Genomic DNA, 6,338 nt, shown 5'->3' with positions numbered 1-6,338 from the left:
CAGAGCGAAGGCAATGGGTGCTGTTTTCTGTTACCTCAGTATTCTCTTCTTCACTGGCTCTGTGAGGGAATGACGGATGTCCATGGAGGCTGATGGAGCTGTGAGAAAGGGGCGTCAAGATTCACTCACTGCACATTCGTTCACTCATTCGCATTCGTTGTATGTAAGAGTCCCGCTGGTGTTCTGATTTCTAGGGATGCCGCAGTGAAGAAACCACTAACATCACAAAAGCAGAAACAAGGAAAGCGTGGATGTGGCAATGCCATCAGCTCTAAGTCATGGTGTCGGGTAAGTGTTTTGGAAATAGGAGAAGGGGACAATGAGGGTGAGGGCGAGGAAGGCCTGGGATGTTTGTCAAAGATGGCGAGGAAGGACTCACTCTTAGAGCTGATGTTTGAGCAGAGACCTGAAGGAGGGAGACAGAGACAGAGACACAGAGAGAGACACAGAGAGACCCACAGACAGGCAGAAGGGGTTCCAGTGAGTGGAAAAGTGTGCCAAAGCAGTAGCTTATGTGACAGGTGAGCGACAGAAAAAAAGCATCCTGGTAGTTGGAAAATAGGTTGGGAATAGAATGTATACACATTTGCGTGCTTGTGTAAGCTTGTGTGAGTGTGTGGACATGTGTACGTGCTTGTGAGAATGTGTATTGGTGAAGAGGTCTGTGTGTCCTATGTATGTGTTTTGCAAGTGTTTTATGAGTTTTCTGAGTGCATGGGTATGTGAAAGAGGTTGTACATGTGAGAATGTGTGTGGGTATGTCTGTTGGGAGTGAGTGTGTCAATGATAGTGTGTATGAGTATGTGCCTGTTATTATGCATGAATGTGAGAGTGTTGGAATGTGAATGTGGGTGTCTGTGATTGTCTGAGTGCAAGTCTGTGTCAGCATGTGAGTGACAGTGAGTGTGAGAGTGTTTGAATGTGAGCATGTACTACTATTTGTGTGAATGTGTGAACATGTATTTGTGAGAACACATTGATAGGTGTTAGTGTGCTTAAGTGTGTGTATGCATGTGATAGTGTTTGTGTGTATGTATGCATGTGATAATGTGTGTGCGTGAGTGTCTTTGTGTGTGTGGAAGATGGGCCTCTGTGGTCCTGTGTCTTTTATGTAGCTTAGTGCAAGATAGATAAGGGTCCTGGGTCAGAGGATCAGTTATCAGCTTATTCAATCCCCCATCCTCTTTCCCATGTCTACAGACCTTTCCCAGGCTCTTCTAGTAGGAAAACATGCTGTCCCACTATCTGTCACCCATGAAGCCACTAACTTGCTGAGGTTCTGACTCTCTATCCCATGTCTACTCTTACCTGGTCTCCTATAGTAGGAAAACATGCTCTCCCACTAACTTGCTGAGGTTCTGAAAACCTCAACTCTTAAGTCTCTGAATTTTTTCTCCTGAAGATTTATCTCTTCTTAGATATCAAATGCTTTTTGAACCTCCACATTGAAGAATGGACTTTCTTCCTTGCAGTGAGAAAATTTTCTCTTGATGCTCTCTTGGTGTGTGTGTGTGTGTGTGTGTGTGTGTGTGTGTGTGTGTGTGTGTCTGTCTGTCTGTCTGTCTGTCTTGGTGAGCTAAATGGGAAAAGAGAAGACACGAGTGTGAAAAATGTCTGGGGATGAAAACCACATTGATCAATATTTTTACCGTAACTTTCTAACGAAAGCTTGAAAAGATTAACTGCTAACTGTGGCTTTCCCTTATGCTTGGTGTTACTGTCCAGTATGCCATAGCTTTCCTAATCTGCAGACCCTTTCAACATGTGCCAGGTAACCATACAAATCATAAAAATAAGCAATAAAATTAACCATAAAAATAAGTAATAAAATTATATAGACATAAGACGTTGTCGTTGGTCCAGTTTCTTTTTCCGTTTCTCTTTCTCTTCTGCACCTGCGCCCCTAAACATCTTGAAGAGAAGCTTGGGATCTTCCCCCCCCCCCGCTTCTTTTTTTAAAAGTTAACTACAACCTTTATTCTATTCTGAAGTACCTTCTCCCAAAGTTTCTCTTGTTAGGATAATTCCAGAAAAAAAATACTCTTTTCACCTCCAAAGTTTAGTCACACTGCTTGTTGGAAATATATAATTCAGCTGCAATGCTAACATCTTCCGTGGAGACTTGTGTTCTGAGAAAGCTTCTTCAATTATATTTATAGCTGAAGTACGGTCTTTGGTGTAATAGTAACACTTTGCAATGCTTCTGGCAAACTGCATAAAACTTCTCCATCAGATGGAGACAAAAGATCTGAAATATGCTTACAACTGTTCATGGCCAATTTTTGATCACCCATCTTCTCATAAAGGCTTGATCTCTCCCACAGGTGTTAGTAGGTTCATATTTAAGAGCTTTTGTATAGCTAAAAAAATCCAGCTTATTATTAGCTTGTTCCAGAGATATTTCTGCCAGTCTAACCCATTCTTTTGTTGCTGGGACTTAAATGTGCAGCAATCAGCTCACACTTCGGTGATTTCTCCATGTCACCCTCATCCTTGTATACCATGGCAAGTGTAGAGAAAAGCTCATGAGCCAAGGAGCTTATCTTGCGATTTCTGTGCACATCAGTGACGCCTCTTCATGTTCTCCAGCAAAGCACATATTGGCTCCACTCATGAGACCTCTCGGGACTCTGGGAAGTTCACTCTGCCATCTTTGTTTTCGTTGTTGCTGTCGTTTGTTTGTTTCTTGTTTATAAGGTTGAGAACCATCTCCAACACAAATATGTCACCTGTGGTGGGTGGCTGGGGTATTTCCTCATCGTCTTCTTCTTCATCGTCATTCTCTTCAGTCATGGAAGCAAAGACTTTGTGAACTGATTTGCTCACTCATTTGATGCTTCTCCTTCATTGGCAGCTTGGTCCTGGGAATAGACTGAGTCACTTCCTGTTGGTTATGGAACTTTGGAAATATTGGTTTTTTTTCTTCAGGTGATGATTTTCCCTTTACCCAAAGACTTTTCTTCTCCTGGGCTTTTCTCTCTTCTCTCTGTCTTTTGAACTCTTCAAAGGTGATTTTCCCTTCCATGTAGCCCGATAAGTTCCAGGCTGACCCCTACCATGTCTGTGGGCCAAAGTTGGGCAACAGATCAGTAAAGGGGCAACACCGTCCCTCACCTCCTAGTAGCTTCTAACTGACCATCGGATTGTTCCCTGTATGCTCACCTCTAAGAGATGAAGTGAAATGCTCGCCTATCTTCTCACTTCCCTGGCTTGGAGCATGGGACTCTTCTTGAAGCATTCCTCTCTTCCTTCCACAGATGCCTCCAACCCCATTGCATGGATACATGTTTTCATTATAGTTTAGTTATTTCTTGAGAATTTCTTATGTCAGTACTGTATTTACATCATTACCCCTCTTCCCTCTCCTCCACAACTCCTCCTGTGTCTCCCCAACTCCATCTCAAATTTACGACATCTTTTTAAATTGTTATTACCCACACGTATTCACACACACACACACACAGAGCACATGTGCACACACACATTTATGTAAATACAGATTGATGAGCCCATTTGTTCTTGCTTATGTATGAGATTGGTTAATTCATCGGGGGATTCATCCTGGAGAAGATTAAAACTCCCCTCAGTGGAATTGTTCTGTATCTAGGGATAGGACCTTGTGAGATTTCTCCCATTCACGCCGGAATGTCAACTTGTGTCGTTATTGTGTGGGTCCTGTTTGGACTATCATCTTAGTTAAGATTTTTATTGCTGTGCGGAGACACCATGACTATGGAAACTCTTATAAAGGAAGCGTTTCATTGGGGTGGCTCACTTACAGTTTCAGCAGCTCCATCATCACCGTAATGAGGAGCATGGCAATACACAGGCAGACACAATAGTTAGCCATAGAGGTCAGGTAGTGGTGGTGTACCCAGCACTCTGGATACAGAGGCAGACCTCTGTTAGTTCAAGGCTACCCTGGGCTATATGAAATTGATCCAGTCTAAAAGAGAAACAGCTTACACAAAGGTGATCCCAGCGCTTTGGAGTGACAAACCTTTAATTCCAGCACTGAGAAGATGGGGACAGGAATTATGGTTGGGCAGAGACAGGAATATAAGGCAGGAGGAGACAGGAGCTCATTGCAGTCTGAGGATTTGTAGAGATGGATGCAGTCTAGGCAGTCAGTCTGAGGATGCAGTCAGTCTAAGGACTGGAGAGAAATTCATTCTTTCAGTCTGAGGTAAAGGTAAGAGTTAGTGGCTGGATGTTTTGCTTTTCTGATCTTTCAGTTTTCGCCCCCTGATATGTGACTCTGAGTTTTTATTGCTAAGACTAATTAATTTCATGCTACATCTTAAGGAAGTGGTAGTAGGTTTTACTCTAGGGTCCATGACCTCACTGACTGCGGTGATAGTTAGCTGGTGAACTGGTTGCTTTTTTATTGATGCAATAAGCAACATGTCCAAAAGCAACTTGAGGATGAAAGGTTTTATTTGACTTACATATCTCAATCGCTGTCACAGTCTATTATGAAGGGAAGTCAGTGCAGGAATTCGAATCAGGAACCGAAGCAGAGACCATGGAAGAATGCTGCTTAATGGTTTGCTCTCGATGACTTTCTTAGCCTGTTTTTTTTTAATACAACCCAGGACTGCTTGCTCAGGGGTGGCACTGTCCTTGTGGATAGGTCTTTCCACATCAATCATTAATCGAGAAAATGCACCACAGGATTGTTATCAGATCTATTGATGGGGGATGTCCTTCTGTTTGCTATGAATGTATGTTTCTCTTATTGGTTGATGCATAAAGCTGTTTCAGCCTATGGACAGGCAGGATGTAACCAGGCAAGAAGAATAGGTAGGCTACTAGACTAGGAGAAGGTGGGGAAGTGGAATGAAGGGAGTGAGCCTTGAGGGAAATGCCACGCAGCTTTCCAGGAAGCGACAGACCTGGGCATCACCGGTAAGCCAAGACCATGTGGAGATACGTAGATTAATAGAAATTAATAATTAAGAAAGAGCTATCCAATAAGAAGCCTGGGTCATCAGTCGAACAGTTTATAATTAATAGAAATCTCTGTGTGTTTATTTGGGACTAAATGACTGCGGGACCAGGTGGGACAGAAACTTCCATCAACAGTCAATCTTATGAGGATATTTTCTTGATTAAAGCTATTTCTTTACAGATGACCCAGTTTGTGTCAAGTGGACAAAAAATTAACCAGCACAGCTAGGTTTACAATACCAGGCATAAATTCCCTCCCATAAAGTATGCCTGAAGTCTGATTAGGTAGCTGTTGGTTAACTCCAAGATTTAAGGGCTACTGTTGTATCCCTGGAGATATCTTGAAGAGAACATACACTTTGGACACAGGACATGGAGGAAGTAAGCTCATATATACATACATATATATGTATATGTGCATATATACACGTATATGTATGTATATATGTATGAGTGTGCTACATTTAATTAGACATAAAGAAGATGTTTTCTTATGACTTTTTCAAACATCCATGGTGCTATTTATTCCTCCTCCCCTCCCTCTTTCTTTATGTTACCCTCTCTTCCCCGTCCCCAGTTAATAACACCCATCATTTCTCCCATACCCCCGCTTCATATCGCCTGTGCCCTTTTCCTCTTCTCTCCCATAATCCCTTGTTACTTTCTGGGGTTACTCTGGGTTATATATTATTTCTAGGAACCAGAGTCAGGATCCACAAATAAGAGAGATGGGGTATTTATCTGAGTCTGGGTTACCTTCCTAAGTGTAATGTTTTCTAGTTCCATTGTTTGCCTGCAAATTTCGTAATTTTAGTTTTCTTTACTTTTGAATAGAATTCCATTGTGTATATATGCTATACTTTTATTATTTGTCATCAATTGAAGGACATTTTGATTGTTTCCATTTCCTAGCTATTGTGAATAGAGTTGCAATGATCATGGCTAAGTAAGTTTCCATAGAGTAAGGTGCTGAGTCCTTTGGGCATATGCCAAGGAGTGGTGTAGCTGGTTCATATGGGAGATGCATTTTTAGCTTTCAGAGAATTCTCCACACTGATTTCCATAGTAGCTGGACAGTATAGCTGCATTTATCTGTGAATATACTGAATCCCAATGGACTATACACTTAAATTGGGTAACCTGTGCAATGCATTGTGTATCAGGAAACTGAAGCCAGCAGCCACTCACTTACTCCCTTTCTTTTCTGGTCTGGATGCTAGCCATGACCTGGGAGTTATTGGAGGAGACATGGCCCTGAACATTCTGATAAGTTAATTGGGTGTGTGCTGAGGAGGACAGGTGTTCTTAGATGATGGCTTTAGGAGTTCTGATCCAAGTACAAGCTGCAAACAAATACGGAAGCATAGAGTTTGGCTTTCCAGCCCAGA

General features: G+C 42.2%; 1 pseudogene; it reads right to left on the bottom strand.

Moving 5' to 3' along the window:
* Nucleotides 1–1,962: 1,962 nt before the first annotated feature.
* Nucleotides 1,963–3,025, bottom strand: LOC101827621 (annotated as a pseudogene).
* Nucleotides 3,026–6,338: the final 3,313 nt, after the last annotated feature.

This window comes from Mesocricetus auratus, unplaced genomic scaffold (genome assembly GCF_017639785.1).
Source record: "Mesocricetus auratus isolate SY011 unplaced genomic scaffold, BCM_Maur_2.0 Super-Scaffold_100019, whole genome shotgun sequence".
Taxonomy (NCBI): Eukaryota; Metazoa; Chordata; class Mammalia; order Rodentia; family Cricetidae; genus Mesocricetus; species Mesocricetus auratus.
Note: the sequence above shows the minus strand (reverse complement) of the source record. Positions and strands in the feature narration are given on the sequence as shown.